Source organism: Perognathus longimembris, chromosome 2 (assembly GCF_023159225.1).
Source record: "Perognathus longimembris pacificus isolate PPM17 chromosome 2, ASM2315922v1, whole genome shotgun sequence".
Taxonomy (NCBI): domain Eukaryota; kingdom Metazoa; phylum Chordata; class Mammalia; order Rodentia; family Heteromyidae; genus Perognathus; species Perognathus longimembris.
The window spans coordinates 21,536,048-21,550,934 of NC_063162.1; the positions used below are offsets into that span (position 1 = coordinate 21,536,048).

The following is a 14,887-nucleotide window of genomic DNA, read 5'->3' on the forward strand; positions in this document are numbered from 1 at the left end:
TAGTATCTAGTTAAGTATTTTTTCTTTCTTTTTTTTTCCAGTCCTGGGGCTTGGATTCAGGGCCTGAGCACTGTCCCTGGCTTCTTTTTGCTCAAGGCTAGCACTCTGCCACTTGAGCCACAGCGGCACTTCTGGCCATTTTCTGTATATGTGGTGCTGGGGAATTGAACCCAGGGCCTCATGTATACGAGGCAAGCACTCTTGCCACTAAGCCATATCCCCAGCCCAAGTATTTTTTCTTTACTCATTGATTATACTGCATTTCTAGGGGAGGCTTTAGGTTAACAATTTCTTCCCTGAGCTTCATGAGGCTATAGATCATTTTGTTTGCTATGTCTAATTTCCTGTACGTTCTCGTACACTTTGGGTCTGTATTTTAGTTTATCACATTATTTTGCTGTGCTTACATGTTGTATAATGACTTTTATCTATTCTCCTTTTAAAAATATTGCTAGCAGGGCTGGGGATATAGCCTAGTGGCAAGAGCGCCTGCCTCGGATACACGAGGCCCTAGGTTCGATTCCCCAGCACCACATATACAGAAAACGGCCAGAAGCAGTGCTGTGGCTCAAGTGGCAGAGTGCTAGCCTTGAGCGGGAAGAAGCCAGGAACAGTGCTCAGGCCCTGAGTCCAAGGCCCAGGACTGGCCAAAAAAAAAATATTGCTAGCAGACAGGACCTGTGTTTTAATCATTTTATTCCCAGAAGACTACCTGGCTTTATTAAAAAGACACCGAAAAGCTGGGTGCCAGTGGCTCATGCCTGTAATCCTAGATACTCAAGAGGCTGAGATCTGGGGCCGGAATGTGGCTTAGCAGTACAGTGCTTGCCTATCATGCATGAAGCCCTGGATTCAATTCCTTAGCATCACATAAACAGAAAGAGCCAGAAGTGGGGCTGTGGGCTGGGGATATAGCCTAGTGGCAAGAGTGCCTGCATCGGATACACGAGGCCCTAGGTTCAATTCCCCAGCACCACATATACAGAAAACGGCCAGAAGCGGCGCTGTGGCTCAAGAGGCAGAGTGCTAGCCTTGAGCGGGAAGAAGCCAGGGACAGTGCTCAGGCCCTGAGTCCAAGGCCCAGGACTGGCCAAAAAACAAAAAACAAAAACAAAAAAAAAAAAAAAAAAGAAGTGGGGCTGTGACTCATGTAGTAGAGTGCTAGCCTTGAGCAAAAGGAAGCCAGGGACAGTGCTCAGGTCCTGAGTTCAAGCCCCAGGACTGGCAAAAAACAACAACCCAAAACAACCAACCCCAAAAGACAACAAAAAAAGAGAGGCTGAGATCTGAGGATTAGCGGTTCAAAGCCAGCCCAGACAGAAATGTTCGTTAGACTCTTATCTCCAGTTAATCACCAGAAAACTGGAAGTGCCTCTGTGGCTCAAGTGGAACAGCGGTAGACACAGAAAGTATTTGTATGTAGAATTTCTATTATTAATAAGTCAATATTCTCTTAGAGCAGCACAATGTTGCTGTTGGTCCTTAGTAGTAGTAGTAGTAGTGGTAGTTAGTAGTAATAGTAATAATAGAATCCAGTGGGATGATCATTTTCATGTTTCTGATGAGCCATTGCTCCACTTCTGGCTTTTTTGCTGGTTAATTTGAGATAAGAGACTCATGGACTTTCCTGCCTGAGGTGACTTTGAACTGTGATCCTTAGATCTCAGTCTCCTGAACAGCTGGGATTACAGGTGTGAGCTACTTGTGTCTGGCCCAATTTTCATTTGAATTGTCTATATGAAAGGAAGTAAGTAGTAGGTAATTTCTCTTTCCTTATGTACAGATTGCTGCGTGTGTGTGTGTGTGTGTGTGCGCGTGCGCACGCGCGCGCCATTCCTGGGACTTAAACTCAGGGCCTGAATGCTGTCCTTGAGCTTTTTTTGCTCAAAGTGAGCCAAAGCTCTACTTCTGACTTTTTTGGTAGCTAATTGGAAGTAAGTCACTTGGGCATTCTTGCTTTGGCTGGCTTTGAATCATGATTCTCAGATCTCAGCCCCCTGAGTAACTGAGATTGCAGGTGTGAACCACTGGCACCAGCCTGGATTTGCTTTTGATTAAGTGAAAATGGAAAGTTTTGACCAAAGAATGAATAGGAAGTTTTGAGAGGAGCCTCATAGAATCATCTTCTTTTACTTTCAGAGAGGGAATTGAGGAGGTTGCCCACATCTAAGTAGTATAACTTTCTACAATCGGATTTAAAGACAGATTTTTATTACACGTTTATCTGTGGATCACTTTCCTTCTTAGCCTTTCACTCTACCATGTCTCTGGGTGTTGGGGAAGGGAGAAGAAATATAGAAGGCAAAGTAACTTGCTAAGCATCATAGAACTAGACACTAAACAGAGTCATGATTAGAATTTAGAGAGTTCTCTCTTTGCTCAGATGCAGATCACTAGACAACATTTGCCTCCCTGCAGGAAGAAAGGTCCCCAAAGCCCCCCAAACAATCTGTTCAACTTCACTGTGCTAAACAGCATCCAAAGCACTCTCAGCTTTGTGGCAAAGGGAGAAATTGTATATGGCATGACCTTTTAGATACCCACTGGGAAAAGTGGAAAACCTAGAGAGTGTCACAGCTTTGTAGATCCAGCTGGTTCCCTCATTACTAACAGAAGCCTATGCCTTCATGGTTAGGTACACCTTGAGACTGGGAATTGAGAGCCTTTTGTTGGAAGCTTGTTAGGATTGAATTTTTTCAAGAGAAAAGGATAACTTGAGCCATAGATTTTTGTGTAGGTATAGCTTTGGTGATTTGGTAGTCCTAATTTTGGGAAACTAAACTTTATATGAGACAAGCTCTCTACCACGAGGCCATATTCCCAGCCCGAGAAACTAAACTTTAAACTCAGTTATCTACTTTTAGTTTAGTTTCTTTTTCCAGCTTTTTTTTTTTTTTTTTTTGCCAGTTCTGGGCCTTAAACTCAGGGCCTTAGCATTGTCCCTGGCTTCTTTTTTGCTCAAGGCTAGCACTCTGCCACTTGAGCCACAGCACCACTTTGGGCTTTTTCTATATATGTGGTGCTGAGGAATCGAACCCAGGGCTTCATGTAAACGAAGCAAGTACTCTTGCCACTAGGCCATATTCCCAGCCCTCTTTTTTCAACTTTTAATTTTGATGTAATTCTAGACTTATAGGAAGTTGAAAAAATAGTAATAGAGTTTTAAGTTCACTTCACCCAGCCTTCCTAAGGGTAGCATCTATAGTATAATACTGTTGCTATTGTTTTGAAGGTAGGAAAGAACATAGCAGTAAAATGCTAGGATAGATGTGAAATGGAACTTTGGAAGCTGCTATTGTAATCTTGTTGTTATTTCCTTTGTATTTATTTATTTTGCACCAATAGTGGGACTTGAACTCAGGGCCTCAAGTCTAGTTCTATTAGGCTTGTCTGCTCTACCACACATTGAGTCACAGCTCCATGTCTGATTTTTTTTTTTTTTTTTTGGTAGTTTACTGGGGATGAGAGTCTTAATAGACTTTCCTGCTCAGGCTGGCCTCATGCTGTGATCCTCAGCCTCCTGAGTAGCTAGAATTGCAGACGTGAACCACCAGTGCCCAGCTAGTCTGGCATTTTTAATGTTTATTTGGAGATGGAGTCTTGCTAGCTTTTCTGCTTGGACTGGCTTCAAACGTTTTGTCTCCAGGTTTCAGACTCCTCTGAGTAGGATTATAGGTATGAGCCACCAGTGCCTGGTGCTTTTTTCTAAAATGGTGTTTAAAATTTTCCTTCCTTCCTTCCTTCCTTCCTTCCTTCCTTCCTTCCTTCCTTCCTTCCTTCCTTCCTTCCTCCCTTCCTCCCTTCCTGCCTCCCTCCCTCCCTTCCTCCCTCTCTTCCCCTTCCTCCCTCTCTTCCCCTTCCTCCCTCCCTTCCCCTTCCTCCTTCCCTTCCTTCCCTCCTTCCCTTAGCCTTTTCATTTAAGGCTGATGCTCTACCACTTGAGCCAAAGCTCCATTTCCAGATTTTTTACGGTTAATTGGAGTCTCATGGACTTTCCTGCCTGGGCTGGTTTCAGTGAGTCTCAGATCTCAGCTTCTTGAGTGGTTAGGATTAAAGGTGCGAGCCAGTGGTGTCCAACTTCCTTATTTCTTGTTTTCTCTGATTTAGAGAAATGACCACAAGATTATATTCCAAGGCTTTAGATGACTGATTAAGACTAAGTTTCTATTTGCAAAAAGACAGGCTTCTTTCCTCTATGGGTAATAAATTAGATTGTTCTAATACAGGAGCATTAGATGGTATCAATTTAGTTATGAAAGATTCTGTGTAACAGTATATAAAACCCAAGGACTTAAAAAGAATGCCAGAAAGGTTTTTTTTTTTTTTCTCCTTCAGATACTACATTTAGATAAAGCCCAGATTTATACTATTTTGAATCTTCTTTTCATTCCCTTGGTAACTTGGCAGAAGTAAAAGATAAGGATTTCTAACAGGCTTAGCCTGTTAGAGGAAAAGAGATTCCCATATAAAAGCCCCTAAAAGAGTGAGAAAATTGCTCTTTTGTTCTTTTCTCTGTACATGCAAATCATTTCCTCTCTAGAAAAGCATCAACTCTTTTTCTTCTTCTTCTTCTTTTTTTTTTTGCCAGTCCTGGGGCTTGGACTCAGGGCCTGAGCATTATCTGGCTTCTTTTTGCTCAAGGCTAGCACTCTGCCACATGAGCCACAGTGCTACTTCTGGCTTTTTCTGAATATGTGGTGCTGAGGAGTTGAACCCAGGGCTTCATATATGCTAGGCGAGCACTTTACCACTAGGCCATATTCCCAGCAAGCATCAACTCTTTTTTTTTTTTTTTTTTTTTTTGGCCAGTCCTGGGCCTTGGACTCAGGGCCTGAGCACTGTCCCTGGCTTCTCTTTGCTCAAGGCTAGCACTCTGCCACTTGAGCCACAGCACCGCTTCTGGCCGTTTTCTGTATATGTGGTGCTGGGGAATCGAACCCAGGGCCTCATGTATCTGAGGCAGGCACTCTTGCCACTAGGCCATATCCCCAGCCCAAGCATCAACTCTTATAGGCTTATCAGCATTGTGGCAAGTTAAGAGAGCAGAATAAAGAGTAGTTATGCTCTGTTTGTTCTATTTGTAACCTGACATAGTCTGGTTTGATAAGCTATCATCCTTTCTTGGGTCTTGAATGAATAGGACAGATCTTTTACTTGTCTTCCTTTAATTTTGTTTGTTTGTTTTTTGCCAGTCCTGGGTCTTGGACTCAGGGCCTGAGCACTGTCCCTGGCTTCTTTTTGCTCAAGGCTAGCACTCTACCACTTGAGTCACAGCGCCACTTCTGGCCATTTTCTGTATATGTGGTGCTGGGGAATCGAACCCAGGGCTTCAAGTATACGAGGCAAGCACTCTTGCCACTAGGCCATATCCCCAACCCCTTCCTTTAATTTTGTAGAAAGTAAATGGCTGGTGTAGACATGGTATGTTTCATTAGCAACTAGATTTCATAATGGGTGACTTTTGGCAGTCACTCATACAATGTTGGCAAAAAGAAGCAGGTGGTTTAGGACCCTATTAGAAGTCAGTGACTTTTTAGCATGTTTAGTTACAGGAACGTGCACAGGGATTCTACATTTTCTAAAGTCTAGGGTCTGGAAATATTTAAGTAAAAGGTAATTTTCATAATAAAGAATAGGTGGCTGGTAAATGGGAGATGGAGACTACGTTGTCCCCCAGTGAATGGGAAAAGGGAGATAGTTGAGAATATTATCCCCTTGAGCAGATTCACATAAACAGCAAGCAAAGTAAGTATGAAACCAGACTTCCATTTAAGTATTTTTTTTAAGTTTTTTTTTTTTTTGGCCAGTCCTGGGCCTTGGACTCAGGGCCCGAGCACCGTCCCTGGCTTCTTCCCACTCAAGGCTAGCACTCTGCCACTTGAGCCACAGCGCCGCTTCTGGCCGTTTTCTGTATATGTGGTGCTGGGGAATCGAACTTAGGGCCTCGTGTATCCGAGGCAGGCACTCTTGCCACTAGGCTATATCCCCAGCCCTGAAACCTGACTTCCATTTAAAGAAAGGAATTGTTTTATTTTCTGGGTCATCTAGTGAGGTGTGGAACCTTTAGGCACTGCAGACTGTTGACGTACTGAGTTATGTGCTCTGTTTAACCTCAAGATGCTCAGAGCACATAGCCAAAACATTTTATTTATTTGTAGCATTCTGTTGGCCTCTGTGTCAGTGAGATGCTTAGGTTTGTAGCCAGCAGATGCCTGTATTCTGAGAAGTTACCTGATATGTATGTATGTATGTATGTATGTATTTTTTGTCAGTTCTGGGGCTTGAACTCAGGCCTGGGCACTATCCCTGAGTGCCTCTGTGCTTAAGGCTAGCTAGCACTCTACCACTTGAGCCACAGCACCACTTCTGGCTTTTTCCATTTATGTGGCACTAGGGAATCGAACCCAGGGCTTCATGCATGCTAGGCAAGCATTCTATCACTAAGCTACATTCCCAGCCCCCTGATATGTTTTTAAATTATTCTACTGGTATTTTTGTCTTTTTAGTCCTTCCTAGACACTACTGTGTTGATTGACAATGAACCTACTCATAGCTGGCGATATCCCTAGATAATTGGCGATTTTGTCCAGAAATGTGGTCTTGGCTGGAGTTTACAGTGCCTCTGGGGTTTGGTGGCATTCGCTTGTTACACTAGTGCTATTTCCAGCTTGTCCTTTGAGATCCTTGACATCTCTCCTAAGCAGGTGAGATGCCAATACTTCTATCAGTCACTGAGAAATTATCCATCTTCCCTAAGGAAAAGGCTTTGATTTGGGCTAGGTGGTACTGTTTTCTAGCTCCCTATCAGGTTGCCAAATAGAGCTTGGCTAAGTCTTGTTCTTTGCCTTTTCTCTATCTCTTTATTGTATCTAAAAGATACTCAGACAGCTCTCTCTGACCTGATTCTTTAGAGATATCTATTTGTGCTCTGCTGGAGTCTCTCTGTCTCCTTCTTGTTTTTAATCTGATTTAAATGTCATTCACTTGGTTTCATAATTAAGCCTCCTTCTCCTCTGACTCTCTGAGGTAGGCATCTGAGCTACCACTTAATTGTGCCTTCCTGTGGTTGGCTTGTTCCAATCTGCACCTGGTTTACCTTGATGTGGGAGAGAGAGTTTAGTTCTGTAGAGGCTCCCATATCCATTATTCACTCTACTCCTACATGGCAACACAAATTGCTGCTATCTTCCTTCCCTCCCCCTGAATTGAAAGCAGAATAGAAAGAAATCTGGGGAAGTCTCATTGTGTAAGGTACATTAATGCTAGGAACAGCTCAGCAGATGAATTTCTTTTTGAGGTGATGGGAACCTGTGTGAGGTGTCAAGATTCTCAGGGGATGGTACTTCGCTCTTCCTGTTTGACAATTAGGTGGCCTTTTCTATTATGGGGCCTGGGGGAGGTACCCAAAGTAGGACTCAAACCCACATCCCTCCAGAGTTCACCACGCAGAGACAGTCTCAAGCAAAGATGGATTAATTGGGGGAAGTAAAAAGCGAACTGACTGGCCAGGGAAGCAGCATAGACTCCGGAGCTGAAACTGCGACCCCTAACAGTCCTCAAGCTAGGGTTTATAAAGGTAAAAGTGTAGCACAGATGTAGGGGTTGATGCAGGGAGTAGAGCAAGCAACCAATGAGTTAAGCAAGCCATTTACAGAAGCGGAATTTTGCGGTCAGATTGACCTAATATTTATCTTCATTTTAACAATTGCTACCATGTTTCCCTAATCAAGATGGAGTCAGCTCTACTCCCTACAACACTATCTCTGGTAACTTACTTGGGACTTAAGGTATCACCAGAGATACCTAGTTTTATTCAGCTTCTCAGAATCTGGATACTCTGCACTATCCTTTATTCCACCTGCATCTGTATACAGAAAAGTCTGAATTTCTACATACTGCTGTAATATTGTTTCACTAAATATGATGCATATGACTTCCCAAAAAAGGAAACATAGGCTGAAGCTAAGTATGAAGCTGATGGTCTCTGGTGTAGAGTTGTCTCGTATAGAGTTTAAAAAGGCAATGGTTGGAGCCAATTTGCATTGCCTGGAAAGAAGCCCAGAAACTAGTATTTCTAGGGGCCTGGAAGGAAAAAAGAGAAGTCTCCAGCCAAGTATCTGCAACTGTATTTAGTAGTTGAGACTGCAATGGCTTTTGAGAGGCAACCCCAGGGTTCTCAAGGATTTCATAGCTTATTATTGATATTTAGAGCTTTGATTTTGTGAGCTTAGGTTATTATCCTGAAGACTGCCACAGTTCTTCATGTGTTGCCTTGAAGGGTCATTTTGAGTTTGCATTCCTGCCAAGAATCCATGGTTTCCCTGTTAATTCAGTATATTTTATTTTTTTCCTTTTTATTTTTTAGCTGAAAGGAAGCACAATTGTATGCTTGGCTCTGTGTTCAATATGGTTTACCATGATATGAGCTAGATGGTTATACAGTGCTTACTGAAAAGTGGATTGGAGGATCATGGTTCGAAGCCAGCACGTGCAAGAAAAATCTGTGAGACACTTATTTCCAATAAACTACTCAAACTACTCAGAAAAAGCACTCTGTCACTTTAAGTCACAGTGCCACTTCTGGTTTTCTGGTGATTAACTGGAGATAAGAATCTCATGGACTTTACTGCCTGGACTGCCTGGACTTTGAACCACAATCCTCAGATCTCAGCCTCCTGAGTAGCTAGGATTACAGGTGTGAGCCACCAGTGCCTGGTAGTTTTTTGTTTTGTTTTGTTTTGCCAGTTCTGGGGTTTGAATTCAGGGTCTGGGCACTGTCTCTGAGCGTCTGTTGCTCAAGGCTAGCACTCTACCACTTGAGCCACAGCGCCACTTCCGGCTTTTTTCTATGTATGTGGTATTAAGGAATCAAACTCAGGGCTTCATGCATGCTAGGCAAGCACTCTACCACTAAGTTACATTCCCAGCCCTATAAAATTTTTTATTGTGACTATTTACGTATATAACTTAGTAGCATTAAGAACATCCACATTGTGTGTAACTATAACCACTTTCCATTTCTAAATTTCTAAGCTTTTTCTCATCTTCTCAAACTGATTCTACTAATCACTAACTCCCCATCTCCTCCTTCAACTCCTGGAAACCACCTTTCTATTTTCTGCCTTTTTGAATTTCACTACTTTAAGTATTTCTTGTAGGTGAAACCATACAATATTTGTCTTATTATGACTGACTTCTTTCACTTAGCATAATGTCCTCAAGGTTCATCTGTGTCTTAAGTGTATATAAGAATTTCTTTCTGCTATAAAACTGAATAATATACATATACTCCATCTATACATTCATCTGTTTATAGACACTTGGGTTGCTTCCACATTTGGCTATTGTGAATAATGCTGCTGTAAACATGAATGTACAAATACCTATTGAAGTTCCTACTTTCAAGCTCTTTATTTTGAGACACTGCAGGTTAAAATGGCTGCAACCAGTGATACGAAGTCCTGAGACAGAGGAGAGATGGACTCTGAATTATGGAATTTTTCCCTTGGCCATTTTGATAGTAAGGAGCTGATCAGTGTGATTCTAACCAAAGTTACAGGATTTCTGTAGTAATTGGGCCTTGGCCCTAGTAGCTAGCCCTCCAAAAATGTTGGGGGGGCGGGTTGTTTTGTTTTGGTTGGTTGGTTGTAGAGCTTGAACTCTGGGCCAGCCAGGGACAGTGCTTAGGCCCCGAGTCCAAGCCCCAGGACTGGCAAAAAAAAAAAAAAAAAAAAAAGAATCTCATGAACTTTCCTGCCCAAGCTGGCTTTGGACCTCGATCATTAGAGCTCAGCCTCCTGAGTAGCTAGGATTACAGGCATGAGCCACCAGCACCTGGCTTTTAAAATTTTTTTATTTACTTATTTTCAACAACTCTTAAAAATAGAACTTTAGGCAGAACCTTAGCAAGCAGAGATCATGGACTTTTTCACCAGTGTGTTACCCTTAGTGCAGTTTAGTTTCTGCAAGCTATATGGAACTTTTCTGAATTTCAGCTGGCTTACCTATAAAGTGGGAAAAATAATACCAGCTTCATAGTTAAGCAGTGAGAATAATATATTTTATGTGCTTTATATGTCTAGCACCTAGTGTGCACCTAATAAATATTAACCTTTCTTATTATTTATAACTATTTTGTTTCTCACTTTGAAGAGATAAGTATAGTTTAGGAGAGGTAGTTTCTATGGTTAGGTGACTGTTAGGTATTAGACAGAGGGCAAGAGAAAGTAGGAAGGTTTGCTTTTGTGAGTTTTTGGCAGTTATTAGTCGTAGGTTTTGTTTCTCTTCAGGAGGAAACTATGCTTTTTCCAATGCTTTTTTGTGCTTTTCCTCAATGTCTGTCCAGTATTAGTGCTTTGGACAGCCAGTTCCTTGGGTTGTAAAGTCCAGTGCCTTGGGTATTGCCTCTTAAGGCTTGGAAGGTCTCATCCATGAAACTTGTCCTTAGCCAAAGGATATTTTTCACAACAAGCTATGCCATTCTCTTTTGAAGCAGCCATTGTTCACATAATGGACCAAACTGTTTACTGAGTGTTGAGTTCCTGTAACATAAGGTTCTTCTTTAGACTGAGTCCGTCCTTTGGAGAAGAGGCTGTGTTAGTCTTCTATTTCTCACTTCCTTTTGAAAAAAAAATTATTTAACAGTTAGAAACATGATAGAACAAAGAGAGTTAGAGGAAAAACAAGTATATCCTGCTCATATCTTCACAGTGGCCACAACATGTACTGTATTTGATAGCAAACTTATAGACACATGACTAACAATCCTAAGTTTATACAGTCAACCTTTATCTTTTATAGTTACCTTAACTCTTCCCTCTGTGTACAGCTGTCTGTGACCATCCTTGGAACAGTTTAGCTGGTCATTTATCCATGTAGTTTCAAGTGGACAAATTGATCAAGGGCAGTTTTCTAAATGTGTGTGTGGTCAGGAGCCAGTCAACATGAGCTCTGTGCTACTTGAATTATGTGCTAGCATTGAGAGCCTAAGTGTCAGGTCCCTACTGCCCTTGAACTGCCCCTGAGATGAGGGCATTTTCCTCTTTGGCCTGCTACCTAATCCTGTCTAAAGTGTATACTCTAATTGTGTGTTAAAAAAATAAAAGGTGGTCAGCTAGGTGCGGGTGGCTCGCACCTATAATCCTAGTTACTCAGGAGGGTGAGATCGGAGGATCGAGGTTCAAAGCCAGCCTGGGCAGGAAAGTCTGTGAGACTTTTATTTCCAATCAACCGCCAGAAAACCGGAAGTGGTGCTGTTGCTCAAGTAGTAGAGCTCTAGCCTTGAGCTGAAGAGCTCAGGGACAGCGCCCAGGCCCAGAGTTCAAGCCCCATGAACAACAACTACAAAAAGTAGTTACTAATTGTCCATACTCTTTTTTTTTTGTTTTATTTTTATTCTGATTCTGCATAAGGAAAGGAGATCTTCAGTCCTAGTAGAGAGCCCATATCCAATCCAATCCCATTCCATGTGCAGGGCATAACTTTGAAGGAAGAAACCCTGAATGAGGAAGTTAGGAGCAGTCTTAGTTGATAATTATGTATTCAGAAAAGAGAGATTCTTACAGTGGAAGCAAAGACAATGAAAGAAAGAAAAAGAGGTATGTGAGAGGGGAGATGAGAGAAGAGAGATGAGCAGACAGGAAGCTAAGAGGTTAGATGAGATGGCCTGCAGAGGCAGATTATGTTCAGCTAAGGCATTGGGAGGTTTTCAGCATTGAGATTAGTAGGAAGGTAACAATGAGGCATTAAATACCTGTACTTTTACAAGTAGCTGAGGACCAAGAGAAAAAGGGGAATCACAAGGATAAAAATAACCTGGGGCATTTGGTAGAGAAAGTTCTGAAGTAGATTTTAGGTAAGTATTGGTAACAGTGTAATGGCGTCTAGGACACTGCATAGTTCATATAATGAGTGTAAATTTTGAGATGATGAAAGAGAAAAGCTTTGTTGCTTGGGGTATTTGGTCCACTATTTCTTGAAGAGGAAAGAAAGTCTTTGATGTCAGAGCCTTGTGGAAGCCAAATTTAAGGTTGCTTTGTTCGTTTTAGCTGCCTGTTAAAAGACTTCTAGCAGTTGGGGATGTACTAAAGCACTTGTCAAGCATGTGTGAGATCTTGCTTTTAATCTCCAGCACTGCAAACAAAAAATAAATAAAATCCTGTAGATAACTACTTTCTTTAGCTGCATTTTTGTAGGAGGGGAGTGGTATCTGACCTGAATTATCAGAAGTAGCATACAAGTCTCAGAGCATCATAGAGCTTGACTCGCTTCTATGTTTGCTTCTGCTGATATCTGGACACAGATTGCCTCTTGGTCTGTGCCAGAAATTACTCTCTTCCTCCCCTCATATTTATCACTTTGCTATCCCTGACTCTGAATCCCAGAGATCAAGACTGGCTATAGTTCTGGCACAGGAGCAATAAATCATCACTCTCACTTCCTTTCCTCCAGCTTTCCTGCCCCTTAATTACCACATAGTTACTGCTGAGTCTGCATCTTTGTGCTATGTGTGCTGAGGACAAAAGCCCTTGTTGATTGGATGTGTGTAAATGCTGCTTTGTCTCTCTAGCCCTTACATTCTGCAGAGTGCCACATGTGTTACTCATCTCTTTCTCTTGTCTCCTGTAGATTTATAGGGTTTGATTGTTAGTTCTAACTATTCATTTACAGGGTTTATGTAAGTCCCAAGGATTAGGGGGATGGGATTGGGCAGCCCCTATATGGCTCAGCCAGATGATCTTCATTTAGCAGGGAAGTTTGGGCTGGAGTTAGTTTATTTGTATGTAGCTCTTAGCTCTCTTTATTCTCTAGACTCCTGGTAGAACTAAGCAGTCTATGATCTATTGTGGACCTCTGCCCCCCTCCCCGCCAGTCCAGTTCAATAGATTACTTAGTAACAACACTATCAAAAGGGCCAGCTGTCTAATCATTTGCCTTTCCTTCATGAAACCTCAGAGAACTTACATCCGGGTAGGGGTTAAGGGTTCATAAATGAGAACATCTGCCTCCTTCATCCCTAGCAAAGCTCTTTGCTATTAGAGAGGAAGACTCAAACCTTAGAAACAGAATGGTGGTACAGCTGGGCTCTTGCACTTCCTTTGCCTGCTGTTCCTTTACTGTACCCATGCTGTTAGGGGATTGAGAGTGAGGAGCATTTTGTGGCAGGAAACAGTGTCTGCAGTCTCACTCCGACTCTTCCTTCTCTGATGTTCCAAATCAAAGAACACATTCCTGTTCTAAGAGTAGTTAAGTTCACACAAAGCTCAGGCAGCATGGGATGGGCTTTTTTTTCGTTAGCAAAAGAGGAAGATACAATTTTAGAAAGGGAGAGATCAGAGCTGGACATTGTAGTCTATTGTAGTGGAATCTGTAATACTAACTCATGAGAGACAGAGGTAGGAATAGTTCAAGGCTAGCAGGGGCTACATAGTAAGACTGGAGTGGGGGGAGGGGAGAAGAGAGGAGATGGGCAGGAATAGAGGAGAGGAGAGGGGAAAAGAAAAGAAGAAAGAAGGAGAGGTCAAGGCTTTTGGGTTAGAGATCTTGTATAGTAGGTTTGAGTGGGAGAGGACAGAAAGACCACAGTTCCCTTGCAGCTGCAAGAACTTGTAGTTCCCTTCTGTAGTTTCCCATCAAGAAGGGGAGTAGAGGGCTGAGAATATGGCCTAGTGGCAAGAGTGCTTGCCTTGTATACATGAGGCCCTGGGTTCGATTCCTCAGCACCACATATACAGAAAATACAGAAAATGGCCAGAAGGGGCGCTGTGGCTCAGGTGGCAGAGTGCTAGCCTTGAGCAAAAAAGAAGCCAGGGACAGTGCTCAGGCCCTGAGTTCACAGCCTAGGACTGGCCAAAAAAAAAGAAAAGAAGGGGAGTAGATAGGAGAGCATTAGTTAGGATGGATAGGTTTCATCCATGGACAAATGCTCTAGGTGAATAAGGACATGGCAACTGAGAATTTCCTTTATGCTTAATGCTTATTTGCAAAAATGTATTTAAAGTGTCTGTTAAACCTAGGGACTTGTAGAACGCCTTTTTACTGAGATTTTTTTTTAGGTTTTAGCAATCTTTCCCTTTAAGTATTGTCAGGTACAGAGAAAGAGAGAGAAAAATCTTTTCAGTAAATGTTAGCACTGTCAAGAGAGGATAGAATGATCTACCTATACTTTTGTTTAAATGACTACAATTAGTTAAGGGCTCCGTGTGTGTGCGCCCGAGCACACACGCGTGTGCATGTGTGTGTGCATGCACGCACATGCATGTGTGTGTAGGAAATGGAAATTAAGAGAGAGACAGACGGATTGAGGGATTGAACCCAGGGTCTTCTACATATTAGGCAATAGCTTTACCAATAAGGCACATTGCCAGCTCTTTAAAATTTTTATTTAAGATAGGGTCTTGATAGGTTGCCCAAGTTGGCCTTGAACTTTTGATCCTCTTCTCTCAGCCTCCTGAGTAACTGAGAGTACAGACTTGAGCCATCACACTTGGTAGGATTTTCTTTTTTCTTTTTGTGCGCTCTCATCCTACCCAGAGTGATAGCCCAGCTATAGGTTCTATAGCAATGATGTTTGAAATGGATGGCTAAAACTTAACAATAGATGCTAGCACTCTGAGGTGGAAGGGGTCCTCATTTTTATCAGTAAATTGAGCAACTTTGATAGGAGAATACCCATATGGGAGCAAATTTGGAACACTAAGGTATAATTTCTAGCCACATTTTTTTTTTAGCTTAATTGCTATTTAAGAAGTGGCAAGAAAGCTGGGTGCTGGTGGCTCATGCCTGTAATCCTAGCTACCTAGGAGGCTGGATCTGAGAATTGGGGTTTGAAGCCAGTATGGGCAGGAAAGTCCACAAGACTTATTTTCAGTTAACCATCAAAAAGCCA

The 14,887-nt window shown here is 42.3% G+C and overlaps 1 protein-coding gene across 2 annotated transcripts in view; it reads left to right on the forward strand.

Annotated features, from left to right (window-relative positions):
- Positions 1 to 14,887, forward strand: part of Armh3 (armadillo like helical domain containing 3) — a 177,338-nt gene that overhangs the window by 82,446 nt on the left and 80,005 nt on the right. The window lies entirely within an intron of this gene.